We start from the raw sequence: 14,901 nt of genomic DNA on the forward strand, positions 1-14,901 counted from the left end.
AAGATGGTTTAATGGTGGTCAGAATCACATGGCTTGAGTTCCTGAACAGAAAAGGGGCTGAGATGCTGAGCGTACCCGGGCTTTATGCTTTCTCTGAGCTTTGAACTTCCTGGGGCACAGGAAGAGTGTCTTGATTGGTTGTCAGACTCCCGGGGGTGGGGGTCTTAGCTAGCCTTGCTGGCTGATGTAATCTTCCCAGCTGCCATGTAGTGAGTTTCTGTTGCTAGATGGGTCCTTTTGTGTTGCAGATTATGGTCCATTGACAAAGGTGAGGAAAATGAGTTTCTGTCTCTGACCCATTGACAAAGGTGGGGTGGGGGCAAGAAGCTGCAGGGAGCTGCTTTGTCCTTAAAACATGTTTCTCCATTTCTCATCCAGGGAAATATATTCTGCCTTTTTAATATTTTCTAAAGTATTTCATTCTTCTAGGAGGGGAGTGGGTGCTAACTTCCTACAAGGCAACTGAACTTTCTTTGTTTTTTCTTAAAGATGTTTCACTTTTCATCTAAGAAGCACTCGGAGGCTCCAACTGGTCCAGAATGCAGCTGCGCGGGTAATAGAGGGAGCGACTCGAAGCTCCCATGTAACACCTCTCCTGCACAAGCTGCACTGGCTTTCGGTGGTCTTCCGGGTGCAATTCAAGGTATTGGTTACCACCTTTAAAGCGCTCCATGGCATAGGACCGGGTTATTTACGGGATCGCCTGCTGCCACCAATAGCCTCCCAACGACCTGTACACTCCCATAGGGAGGGCCTCCTCAAGGTACCGTCAGTCAAACAATGTCGACTGGCGACGCCCAGGGGGAGGGCCTTCTCCGTGGGGGCTCCTGCCCTGTGGAATGAGCTGCCTCTGGGGATTCGTCAACTCCCTGACCTCCGGACCTTTCGGCGAGAGCTGAAAACCTTCTTGTTTTATCGTGCAGGGCTGGCCTAACGTATTTTAAAGTTTGGTTTTAATATGGTTTTATTATTCTTTTATCTTTCGGCCTAATTGAATTTGGTTTTTAAATTGTTTCTTAATTTTTGTAATCTTGTTTTTATCTGGCTGTGAACCGCCCTGAGTTCTTCGGGAGAAGGGCGGTATATAAATCTAATAAATAAATAAATAAATAAGAAGCTTCTTCAAGTTCTTGGATGAGCTTCTTGGAGGGGAAGCTAAATGTCTTCAAGGAAAGGAGCAGTGCTGGTATTCCGGTTCGGGTGAACCAGTAGTGGCGGTTGTGGGAGGCTCCAGCCACCTGCCCGGACGTCATCATGTCTCATTTTTAACACACTGCACATGCGTGGAAGGCTCTGCGCGTGCACTCACATTTGCGAACCAGTAGCGAACTGGAAAGGACGTTCAATTGACTCTTGAAAAAGCACCTTTGGGACAACCATGACCTGGATGACTATGAATGTCCATAGCCATTGCTGTTCCTTTACCCCAAACCAATGTCAACACCATTCTTTCAAGTGAGTCCAGCTGCGAGACAAAGTGTCTTATCCAAACTTCCATGGCTGAGCGGGAATCAGAACCAGGGTCTCCCCATCATGAGCATCGGAACAGAAAAGACAGAAGAAATATTTCATCTTGTCCTTGGCTAATTTCCATTGCTTCATTCTACTCTGGATAAGAGTTTTCTGACCTTTCTGTGTTCATGCCCCTTTTCTCTTAAACCCATATGCTTAGGACCTGGACAGCCGTGTGTCAGCACATCATGGCCTCTGCCAATGTTATGGTGGCTCTGCTGGACATGGAAAAAAGCAGAACTTCAAAAGAGAAGCCCAACTATGGACAGAGTTCTTAGGCTGATTGTAATAGATCATAAGGCAACTATAATAGCCGCATTACTCAAAGGAGGTAGAATAGTTCCTGTCTTTTGCTCTTTCTCCATTAACAAGCTGCACACCTGGATTTCCTGTGTCATTGTTAAAGAAGTCAATAAAGACTTCAGTCCCACCTGGAACTAAACTTCTGTTCTGACTTACGTTGTACAGGATCTGTTCATCCAATAGGCTTTTATGTATATGCAGGTGCACACAGATATACATATTACTTTAAAAAAAATATCTCTTTTTGGCCTTGGATTTTGACAATGAGTGGTTTTCTTTTCATCCTGTATTATGAAACATCTTCCTGTATTTTCATCCTGCAGTATGACATGAAGTCTGGCACAATATGATCATTTTTGTATAGGTTTTTCATCTTTTGCACACACACACACACACACTCCACTTTAATGACTGCTGAGGATTCCTGTATTGTTCTCTGCTTTTCAGGGATTTTGCTTGGAAAAGCCAATTTGAACAGCATTGGGTTAAAGGTAGCAGTACTAGCAAATTAAATGTTTAATAATACATGTTAGAATGTTAAGCAGTCTGCCCCGGTTTCAACTGAGTAGTGTTCAAATAACCATTCGGGATATTAGATTTAGAGCAGAAGAATTCTCTTACATTTAAATATTAATTTAAACCATTTCCCTAAGTTGAAGAGACATTCTTGGTTGACTTCTCTACCATTTATTCCAGTGAATCGTTTTGAGTTGCTTTAGAGGAATTGTTTCGCTGTTTCTGACATGAGGGAATCTGCTTCAAAGGAGATTCATGGAGTATGAAAGAAAAAAAATATTTTGAACTTAGATAAAAGAAGTCTTCTTTTCCTTTTGTATTTCGGCTATTTCCAATTGCTGTTGTCAATTCTGAAGCGAATCTGGCTGAAGCCATCTTCTGCTGTCTCATAGATGCCACGAAGCCTGAGAGGGGGAAGGGAGGGGAGGGATGAAGATAGCCTGGTTCCAGTCAAAACAAAATGCTTTCTTGTGGGAACCAAGATCATTGAAACAGGTGGCCTTTGAAAGAGGAGAAGAGCCTGCCTTCCATCTTCATTGGACAATGTGACTGGTGACACCTGGGAGGGGGAGTTTGATTCTTTTAATTAGGTGAAAACGATGGGAACAGTCAGAGTTGGTTTTCACCGGCTCTGCCAGTGCCAGCTGTGCCGATATGATGTATCCAATAAATATATCCTTTGAGGACTCTATTTGCCTCAGAGTTATGTTTTCAATGGGTACAAGTTTAGAAAGCCTGTATTTGAAAGCAGTGGGGAAATCTGAATTTTTTTACTAATGATTCTGTGGGCGTGGCGTGGTGGGCTAGTGTGGCTTGGTGGGCATGGCAAGAAAAGGATATTGCAAAAACTCCATTGCCACCCCACTCTGGGGCCAGCCAGAGGTGGTATTTGCCAATTCTCCAAACTGCTCAAAATTTCCGCTACCGGTTCTCCAGAATCTGGCAGAACCTGCTGGATTTCACCCCTGTTTGAAAGCCACCAATTGGTGGGAGTTTAAATGTAAACCATCTAGTTCCATGAAACATAGAGGAACTTGAATGGGCTCACAGATATGGGCTGCAGGAATGCACATAGATACCAGTGGCAGGAAAACAGAGAAAATGCTGGCTCTCTGCTCTATCTGTGGCCATCTGGAGTTTGGTAAGCCTGAACTGATAGCCTCAAAACCAAGGATAGAATTCTGGAGTGCTATGGGAGCACTCCAGAATCCTTGACTCTTCATTGCTAGCAACTGCATGGCAAGACTATAGACTGTAGAAAGAGTACAGAGAAGAGCAGCAAAGAAAATTAGAGGATCGTAGGCTAAACCAAACAGTGAAGATTGCAAGAACAATTTTTTGTTTTTTCTTAGGTTTTTAAGGGTCTCTTGAATAATGTGTAAATTACAGTTTATCTCTATATATCTGTTGATGGCTGATTGTTTCAATGCCAAACTTTCAGGAATTCTCTAGCATTTTTGACTTCAACTAGGATGCTTACAGTTTCACAACTGAAACTATGGTTGATTCTGCCCACACATTGTGAAATTAATCATTGTGTCTTCTAGCTGCTAGTTGGTTGTTCATGCTAATTTTATACCATTCTGTCCTACAGGATGGCCATTACAGTCCTTACCACTGTATGTTGTAGAACAGGTATAGGTGGGATTCACTTACCTTCCCTACCGGTTCGCAAATGTGAGCGCGCACTTCACTTGCACGGGCCATCTCTGCGTATGCGCATGGACATTTGCGCATGTGCAGTAGTCATGTATTACATCCAGGTGGGTGGATGGAGCCTCCTGCAGTTGCCGCTACCGGTTTGCACGATTTGGAGAGAACCAGCTGAATCTCACCACTGAGAACAGGGGTCCCCAATCCAAGAGTCATGGCTCACTACCGAGCCTTGAGCCATTTGGAACTGGGCCGCGAAAGTGGTAGGCGAGCATGTGTGCACACTCCATTTGCATGAGTGGTCTGCGTGCTTGCCTGCTGCTCACACAAATACAACAAAATACCTTATGCCACCAGACTTGAAATCCTGGGTTTAAAAAACTTAGAACTCCGCCGCCTTCGACATGACCTGAGTTTAACTCATAGAATCATCAGTTACAATGTCCTTCCTGTTGAAGACTACTTCAGCCTCAATTGCAACAATACATGAGCACATAATAGATTTAAGCTTAATGTGAACCGTTCCACTCTTGATTGCAGAAAATACAACTTCAGTAATAGAATTGTTAATGCTTGGAATACACTACCTGACTCTGTGGTCTCTTCCCAAAATCCCCAAAGCTTCAACCAAAAACTGACTACTATTGACCTCACCCCATTCCTATTCTGTAAGGGGCATGCATAAGAGCACAAGCATGCCTACCGTTCCTGTCCTATTGTTTCCCTCTGTTATATCCAATCAATATAGTTATTACATACTTATGCTTATATAAATGCTTATACATTTTATAGTTATTTCATGCTTATGCTTATATATACTGTTGTGACAAAATAAATAAATAAATAAATAAATAAATAAATAAATAAATAAATAAATAAATAAATAAATATTACACGCACACATGTGTTTCCTCGTCACTCACACCGAACCATCCTCTCACCGCCCTGCCGGTCCACAAAACCAGAATGGTTGGGGAACTCTGTTGTGAATGATTTCTTGTTCTTTTTTTCTTCCTGGGCTACTGGGTCTTTTGGCTTACCTAAGATGTTTTAAAGGCCTTTAGTTGGTTTGTGTGCTATGATGATGCCATGTGGTTATAACAGTATGCAGTTTGTTTCTGATTTTTTTTTAAATGTATGCCAGTGTTATCCTTTTCATAGTTTGCATTGGTTGTGCTGTAGTGGGCTAAGGGCTCAGGCACTTTTAGATACAGTTGTGTGGTTATCCATTGTGTTGGAAGATGTTGTATAGGTGAATTGTTTCCTTTCTCTGTTGTTCTGGATTACTGCAATGTGTTTCTGCTCATCTGATTAATGTTTTTACACAGTTTCTCTTATGGGAGGTTGGGTGTTAGTTTGGTAATGGATCACTTGGTTAGTGTGGGTTGTATTTTTTTTATAGATTTGCTTTTCTAATCTGTGCCTCTTCATTGCGTGTACTGAATTGTGTTGCACAGTCTGTATTATTACTGCTTTTGTATATTACTGAAGTTGAAGCAATTCATACATCTTACAAGTAAGTAAATATGTAAATGAATTCTGCAATGTTCATGTAACAGATTTTCTATATGCTGAAAAGGAATAATGTATATGTCAAGAAATCTTAATGTGGAAATGTTACTTTATCTGGAATATAATGATGTACCTTTTTCTTGAAAACATCCCCTTTTGATCTTGGTTCCAAATGCCTTTATAGTAGAGTCTCTAGCAGATTGAAGAGGAAGTCAGCTTCAGCTAAACTGAAATAAAAAAGCTGATTTATCCTTGCTATCTTGCTACAGTGAGAAATTACTGCAATCGCCTTGGTCTCTTCAGCTTTTTGTTCTTTCATGGCAGCATTTTCAATTCAGCTTAAATAGAGAACTTGTAATACCTAGATACAAATAAATGTGATAGTATTCAAATTTTACAAATGCATTGTCTCCCTCAAATTTTGTGTGAAAAGGTGGGGTAAAGAATGGCCATGGATGTCCATAAAGGAAAGTGAGATCGTGTGTCATTGCATACAGTACAGTGGTTCATCATTGCACCTGGTAATGGATACTTATGAGAATGGGATGTTTTCAGTGTGAAGGCATAATCAAACTGCAGGTGGGAATAGGTGGAATGGCTTCCCAACAAGTAAATGAAACCTGGAAAGAGCTGATATGGGTTAATCCCACAAATGAGATTTTTTTTATTTATTTGCATTTATATCCCGCCCTTCTCCGAAGACTCAGGGCGGCTTACACTATGTTAGCAATAGTCTCATCCATTTGTATATTATATACAAAGTCAACTTTTATTGCCCCCAACAATCTGGGTCCTCATTTTACCTACCTTATAAAGGATGGAAGGCTGAGTCAACCTTGGGCCTGGTGGGACTAGAACTTGCAGTAATTGCAGGCAGCTGTGTTAATAACAGACTGTCTTACCAGTCTGAGCCATAGAGGCCCTATCATAACTCCTAATTAGATATCATAACTCCTAATTAGACTCCATACATAATTTGGTATAGTGGTTTAGGCATCAAACTAGAAATCAGGGACAGTGAGTTCTAGTCCAACCTTAGGCACAAAACCTGCTGGGTGATCTTGAGCCAAACTCTCTCTACCTCTCTCTCCCTCCCTCCCCCTTCTCTCTCCCTCTCCCCCTCTCCCCCTCTCCTTCCCCCCCTCTCCTTTTGACTACAGGGACAATCCAGGCAGGCAGAGTCCACAATGAAGACACAAATAATGGACTTGGAGACAGTTACTTAGGGTACCATGGCCTTCAAGAAGAACTACTAAGCAATCAGTCCTGAACTAAATCAAATATGGCTGTTCCTTTGAGGCTGTGATTAAAATGGAAAAATAAATACTTTTGCATATTAGGCATGTGATGTAGGCAGATACTAGATTAGAAAAAAATATATTTGACAAGCCATACAACCACCAAGACACCTGCTTTCCTTATGAAAACTACTCTGTGGCTGGGTAGTCTGAAGTTATAATCTAATTCCATGTAAAAGGCAGCTGATTCTTATTAAATCCTGTGATATTTAGTTCTAAATAAAATATTCAGAGGATTGCTCTGTAAGAGCTTTAATGAATTAATCTTCCTAGCTGTTTTATTTCTGTCTCACTTTTCAGTAATTATATGTTTCAACAGTGGACTTACTAAATAATTCAATTTAACATTCAGTACCTCTTTTAGGAGAATACCTGATGAATAATGTTGAACTCTTACAAGATTTTGCACCAGAATGCCAACCTTCACAAGACTTCAAGCAAGGGTGTGTGCGATCACTGAATCTTTTGATCATGTAAAATTTCATGTGATTTTTTTTAGTGGATCCCTAAGATTTCTGGGGTGATATTCCATTATTTCTCCATTCTGATGATGCAGCAACATTTTAAATAATGCTTGTAGGGCTTAGGCAGTGGTGGGATTCAGCCAGTTCACACCTATTCGGAAGAAACGTTTGTTAACTTTCTGAGCAGTTCGGAGAACTGGTTGTTGCAAGAAATCTCCTTTGTTTTTTTCCACTTTACAAGGCTAATCCTGTAAGGAAGGCAGGAAAGAAACATGGTGTTGTTTCTAGCCTAATCTTTATTGCCTGCTTACAGAAACTGCCTCTTTGGTTAACCCTTTACATTGTAACAGCTAAAGGTTCTTGGCAGTATGCCCAGACTTACCGTCATCTGAGCTTTTCCTGAGTTTTTTTTTCTTTGCTGGTACTTTGCTTTGCTTTATTAGTGGCTTGACTTTCTTAAAGGGAAAGGGTTATTTTAAGCTTTTTATATTGGTTTAGTGGTTCCTGGCACTGTCCTTTTGGGGTGTACTTCCAAGAAGCAGGATGCAAGCTTGGCACTGATTTTTCTTACTGCCTTTTCGGGGGCATGTGATCTTTCCTTAAATCTGGATGATTTCCTTAGGATATCTTGTGAGGTGGGTGAGACCAGTTGGTATCTTTAAGTGGTGCAAAGGGATCTAATGATTGCTTCTCCTGGGTATGAAAGGGTGTTTTGTCAGTTCACTGAGCACAGGAGTCTCTTGTCTTTGGGGATTCTTCAGTCATCCAGGTCATGGCTGTCCCAAAGGTGCTTTTTTCAAGAGGCAACTGAACGTTCTTGGTTTCCAGAAAGTCCAGTTGCCTCTAGAAAAAGCACCTTTGGTGCTTTTGCATTGCTTTGGAGTGGCCAAGGCACATGATTGCTCACTGATAGTAAGATTAAAAAAAAATAGGAGATAGGTGTGTGGATCCTCCAATTCCTTTTAATTTTCTCTCATGATAATAAGGCGAAGTAACGTGGCACAAGGCTTGAATTTATTTAGATATCTGTGGCATGTACTAATTTTATTGTGATCCTGACAAGTTTGGGAAGCTTGAATCTGTATCCCCTATATAATTTGTTAATTTTTCTCTTTAGCTCAGCATTTTGTAGCCCAGATATGCTCACCCACTTTCTGGAGAGCTTAAATGACCTCTCTGCTAAAGGGATTCACTTTATGAGCAAGAGTTGGCTGCTGATAGTTATCATTGCATTTTAACTATTTTAATTCCTCAAGGTGCTCTGGCACCCTGCCTGATTCTGGCCTGGCTTGCAGATATTTCTAATCTAATGATTGGTATTTAGGGCAGCTTTTTGCAAGCAAAGGAGCTTTTTGTATTGTTGTACAGATATTCTTGACTTACAACAGTTCATTTAGTGACCATTCAAAGTTACAATGGCACTGAAAAAAGTGACTTATGACCGTTTTTCACACTTATGACTGTTGCAGCATCCCCACGGTCATGAGAGGCCAGGCAAGGTGAAGCACCCCTTGATGTGCATGATGTTGAGTTGGCCACGCCCATCCAGTCACATGACCACCCAGCCACACCTACCCAGCTGGTCATTACGACAGAGAATCAGTTGTTAAATTATTTGAATCCCACCACTGGGCTTAGGCAAGCAGTCAGATTTTTCAGTTATTTGTGCCAAGAGCGCTCATTGGTAATTAATGACCACAAAACTAAAGTGGTATTTTTTGGCAAGATACCCAAAAGATTTAAATGAGCCAGTGAAGGATAAAAAACGAGCCATTTAAAAGTTTGAAATATAGTTTTTGGGGATAAGACTCTAATCTGCAGGTGCCTGGAAAATCATCAGTGGTGGGTTTCTATAGGTTCGCCCCGGTTCAGGCGAACTGGTAGCGGCAGCGGCGGGAGGTGAACCTATAGCAAAGGTGAGTGAAATCCACCACTGGGCGAGACCTTGTCTATGTGGCACATATGCTATTGAGACCATCACACATGTGATTTACACTGTCCCCAATACCAACTTTCATTTTCTCTTCAATAGCATGCTTTATAGATGATAATGAAAGCTCTCAGATAAACTTATTAGATATAGCATTCCTGGATTCTGCCTTGGAACAATTAATATCTGTAGACAGATCATTATGGGTACTGGCCTTGTGGTATCTTTCTTTTTTAATTTTAGTTTTTGTAAATTTATCCATCCTTATATCATTTTTGTAACCCATGGAGGGACTCCAACTTTTTAGTTAATATTCTTAATTTTAAACAATTTTATATAGAAGTTTTGGTGTTTCAGTGTACTAGAATATTGTGTCAGCACTCCCAGTTTTTAGTTAATTTTCATGTCTTATAAGGTTAGTGTTATTACTGAAATTTCTGCCGTCTCTCTTGATTGTGTCTTATGCTGTTCTATGACCTCAATAAGGATTTGAATTGGGTTTTTTTAATGGAGGGATGAAAGTGCCTGAACTAGTGACTCTGATTGACTGGACCTGATACCTAAAAAAAATATCCATTCTAGATGAAAACAGTTTGAAAATAAAATTTGAAATGGATGCAAGTAAATTTTCACTAACACTACCATATATTTATGAAATCCACAGCAAGCACTGAGGTCTAAAAATTGATTAGCTGCTTTCTGAGTTCAATTGGTCGATCTTACTTTCTATGGAAAGTAAGTGTTATTGAGAAAGTATTAATATGTCATAATCCTTGCCTTTCTGGATAGCTTAATTATTATTCTACAACCGTCTATAGTGTTAGGGTCATTAAAATGCAATCTAACAGAGCATATCCAATAAAAAAATATCTCCAATACATAAAATAAGTTTTATAACGATTTCTATTTCAGCAACTTGGGTAGCTATAAAACTCCATCGCTCAAGTAAGGCAGAGCAGGTAAAATTTCAGATAACAACTCCTGTATCTGATCAAGTAGATTCTGCACCATGAAAACTTAGTTCAATCTTTGGCCAGCCTGAAAGAATAATGTATCCCAAGAGAAAAATAACCCAGGCTAAGAAATGTGTGTGGGTATAAATCAGCATTTCCAAACTTTGTACCCTCCAGATGTGATGGATTATAACGCTAAACATTTCAAACCAGTAGCCTGTAATGCTAGGAGGTGCCCTTGACTACATAAAGAAGAACGCCTTATGCTGGAGGACAGAAGAGAGGGTCAAAGAAAGGAATTGGGTGAGAAGGGCTGTTCTCAAATGAGAGCTGGGAAGTGGAAAAATGAGGTTTCCATCCATTAAGAATAAGAGGGATTCCCTCTGTTAAATCCTTGGTGTGTGAGTTTTCCTAAATCAGTGTGAAGGTTTGTTTCTTGGTTTGATTAGACTGGGATTATAAGAACAGTTGTGTTTGGAAATGGCCTTAGCAAGTGTTGGGGTTAGATGGGATATTATTGTTGTGGTCCACCAGCAGCCTGTGGAGCTGGCAACGGAGTCGAACAGCGATGAGGCTGAGGTGAGGCCAGGGCCATCGGGGAGTGAGGTGCGGACTACCGAGCCTCCAGAGGCTGATAGAAGTGAGGCAGAGGAACAGGAGGAGCCTGCTCCTAATGCATGCATGAGAAGAGCTGCCAGAAGCCAAGAGCAGCTCAAGCAAAAAAGACAACTTGGGAGTAGGGACAAGACATGATTGGCACCTCCTCTAAGGCTTAAAACAGACCAGTAATGGTGTTTGGGCTTTGCCGGAAAACAACGTTGGTAGCTTCGTCTTCTGTTTCATCTACGTCTTGCATTTATTTTTGTGACTTCTGAACATTTGCCAAGAAAGGCCTTTGGCAGTTTGCCTAATTGGACCAAGGTTTGCAATAGGACTGAGGAATTTGTGTTGGGAGGAATTTGTTTTAATTTGAGTTGAACGACACTGGGAATGAAGTAATTCTCAGCTGTTCAAATAAAGATTGTTTGTTTTTTCACAGACTGAGTTTCCTACTACCTACTTGGGCCTGGGTCACAACAATTGTACAGACATGGGAGGAAGTAAACGGAAGCCCACGAGACCATATCTAGGAGTGGTGCAATGGCTTTTGCTACATTACTGGATTACCAAGGTTTATCAGCGTAGGAATCTGGTGACTACTAGATATAGAACTTGACAGTTTTGTCAGACGGTACAATTAGTGACTTCTTGGGGAGGAATTGAGCAGGGGTGAAATCCAGCAGGTTCTGACAGATTCTGGAGAACCAGGAGCAGAAATTTTGAGCAGTTCGGAGAACCGGTAGCAGAAATTTTGAGTAGTTCAGAGAACTGGCAAATAGCACCTCTGGCTGGCCCCAGAGTAGGGTGGGAATGGATATTTTGCAATATCCTTCCCCCAGGAGTGGGGTGGGAATGGATATTTTGCACTATCTTTCCCCCAGGAGTGGGGAGGGAATGGGGATTTTGCAGTATCCTCCCCCTGCCACACCCACCAAGCCACGCCTACAGAACTGGTAATAAAAAAATGTGGATTTCACCACTGGAATGGAGTGAACACATCTGGTAGCAATAGATCAAACAAATATTGGCCAAGCCATTGTCAGCTTTGGAAGCCATACTAGGCCGAAGGCTTCCACACGCTGCCACATTCTCCTGTGTGGGAAAGGAGGGGAGGAGCGTGGTAGTGCAAGGGATGATTAGACATAATAACATTTTTCCTGCCGGTCAAGGTCAGGCTGGGTTTGCATCTGGAGAAGGAGTGGTTGGAGTGATGCTTCGACATGGGATGGTTGAGGATTGGAGCATGTGACTGGCAGAGGGGTCATGAGGGTTGAGGTCTTGGAGTTTGTATTACTGAGGGAGGAACCGGAATCCCCAGTTTTGGTTTTCATCCAACTGTGCCAGTTTACCTATGCTAGTAAAAGAGCTTTGAAAGATGTTGGCTTCGGAGTCTTTTCTGCAGGAGGGTTTTCTGGAACATTGACAGCCATTACAGGGGAAGGAGGATCAACCATGTGACTCTGGTTCTGTCTTCTGATATAAATGCTTTAAGGAGATTGGAGTTCTAGTGACCTCAAGCTGTCGATGGTAAACATTAGGTCCATTTGTATTTTTTTTTTTTGTTTACATTTATACCCCGCCCTTCTCCGAAGACTCAGGGCGGCTTACAATGTATAAGGCAATAGTCTCATTCTATTTGTATATTTTTTACAAAGTCAACTTATTGCCCCACCAACAATCTGGGTCCTCATTTTACCTACCTTATAAAGGATGGAAGGCTGAGTCAACCTTGGGCCGGGCTCGAACCTGCAGTAATTGCAGGCTTTGTGTTCTAATAACAGGCTTCTCTATTGCCTGAGCTATCCCGGCCCGGTATTAAGACTATGTTCATCTATAACTTGGTTGTGGGTAGCCAAATGGTCTGAGGGGGATTACAAAAATCTGGTTGGGGAATGTGGATGATGTTAGCCTCTCAGAGACACACCTACCTATGTGTCAGGCTTTTCAGTAGCCTCAATTCCAGGGTTGGAGAGTTGAGTGGAAATGATCTTCATAGACAGCTTTTGTCCAGAGGTCCTAGTCAATCCTAAAGGAAATCAGCCCTGACTGTTCTTTGGAAGGACAGATACTAAAGCTAAAGCTCAAATAATTTGACCAACAAATGAGAAGAATTTTCCCCTGATGATGGGAAAAATGGAAGGCAAAGGGAAAAGGGCAGGGGATGAGATGATTAGATAGCATCGTTGATATAATGAACATGAATTTGGGAAAATTCCAGGAGATATCGGAGGTGTAGGGCGTGGGCTGGCATGGGTAGTCCATAGATCACGAAGAGTTGCACATGATTTAGCGACTGAACAACCCATTCTTGGGATATTGAGATGTAAGTGGTTGTATGTTGCCTAGTTAGCCTGGCCTTCTGCCTGGGATGGCATCGATCAGTGCATTTGGTAATGAAGTCTGCTGAATTTAGGGGGACTCCAAGTAAATATACATAGTAATACAAACCAAACCAAACCAAACTAAACCTCAGTGCTTTGGTACATATTTTCAGTGATCAACCAGTTGAAATAGGGGTTACACGTCAATCATGTTTTTGTTTTTCATTGGAGTGTCATTGTTTTTATATTGTTTTAAAACTGATTAGCATAGGAAAACCAGTCACAGAAACCTCTGTGTATGTAAATGCAAAGAGAGAGAGAGAGACACATGTCTGCCTTTGGTATTTTTAAAAGAAAGTTGCCTGTGCTGGGAAGTTCACTTGCCAAGGAATCATTTAACTGTGACTGACTGCATATACTTTATGTTGGACAAGTGTTCTGCCATGAATGCCATCTATCCAACTGGGCATTTTTAAAAAAATGTCTGGCCCTGCTGCAATCTAATTTGGCAATGAAATGTCTGATTTCTGCAAGCCTTCCAAATGTCTACGATAACAGAATAGTTCAGATGTTTCGAAGGAAGAATAACATAGAAACTTTAATTTTGCATCTTGCATAATTGTATACTTATTTTCTGATATTGCCTGATAGAATCTCATAAACAGCGATCAAGTTTCCCGTACTCATAGCCATTTATTTATTTATTTATTTATTTATTTATTTATTTATTTATTTATTTATTTATTTATTTATTATGCTGCCCATCTCTCCAAGAAAAGCTACCTCTGTGGGCACATGCCAGGTCCCCTACCTCATCTAGATATTTTTTTTAAAAAAATGTTTTAAGTAAAAAAGCAATGAGAAAGGAAGTGGCATTTTTGCAATTCCAGATATTTTTCTTGTATAATCTTTACATAAAATAATGCTTATGGGTGCTTATACAGTGCTATTTTTAGTCAATAAGAAGCTGCTTGTGAGACTTCCTGGTTGGCTCCGTTGGCAATGGAGGTGATCTTTCTGGTCACCAACCTCTGGATCATGTTGGACTGCTAAGACAGCGACAATCAGCTGTCCAGCAGTTCGGAAACCCCCCTCTTCGGGAGAAGAAGCGGTGGTGAGCAAAAGGAAGCGGAGGTAGAGCTTCCCTAGAGCTCCTGGAAGATACCAGGGGGCTCGAAGGGTTAAGCCCCCTCAGAACTTCAAAGTGCTCCAGATCTGAGGCTTTTTTCCTGCTCCGGCAGACCTAATTGCCGCGACCAACTTCCGGGACCAATTTTAACTTAAAGAAGATAATACCGGACTGAACAGAAACAGGAGAGCTCTAATTATAAAAGCAAGTAATCAATCAATTCCCTGTTATTATTTTTTTTAAGTTTTGGATTTGACTTCAAAGTGAAAATGGCGATCGTTCTTTAATGAGCTACGCAGTTGAAAACGAAAGTGTTACAATTCTCTGTTTGCTGTTTATTGCTGAAGGCCAGCTGGAAATTTTTTAAACATTGTAATGAGAAGGAGAAGAAATCGAGATACTGAGACTGATTTAAAAAAAAAAAAAGACTTAAAAGGTTTATACGTAATATTAGCCGGGACCAATTTTAACTTAAAGAAGATAATACCGGACTGAACAGAAACAGGAGAGCTCTAATTATAAAAGCAAGTAATCAATCAATTCCTGTTATTTTTTTTAAGTTTTGGATTTGACTTCAAAGTGAAAATGGCGATCGTTCTTTAATGAGCTACAGTTGAAAACGAAAGTGTTACAAGTCTCACTGTCTGTTGTTTATAGCTGAGGCCAGCTGGAAATTTTTTTTAAACATTGTAATGAGAAGGGAGAAGAGA

The sequence above is a fragment of the Ahaetulla prasina genome, chromosome 2 (assembly GCF_028640845.1).
Source record: "Ahaetulla prasina isolate Xishuangbanna chromosome 2, ASM2864084v1, whole genome shotgun sequence".
In the NCBI taxonomy this organism is placed as follows: Eukaryota; Metazoa; Chordata; class Lepidosauria; order Squamata; family Colubridae; genus Ahaetulla; species Ahaetulla prasina.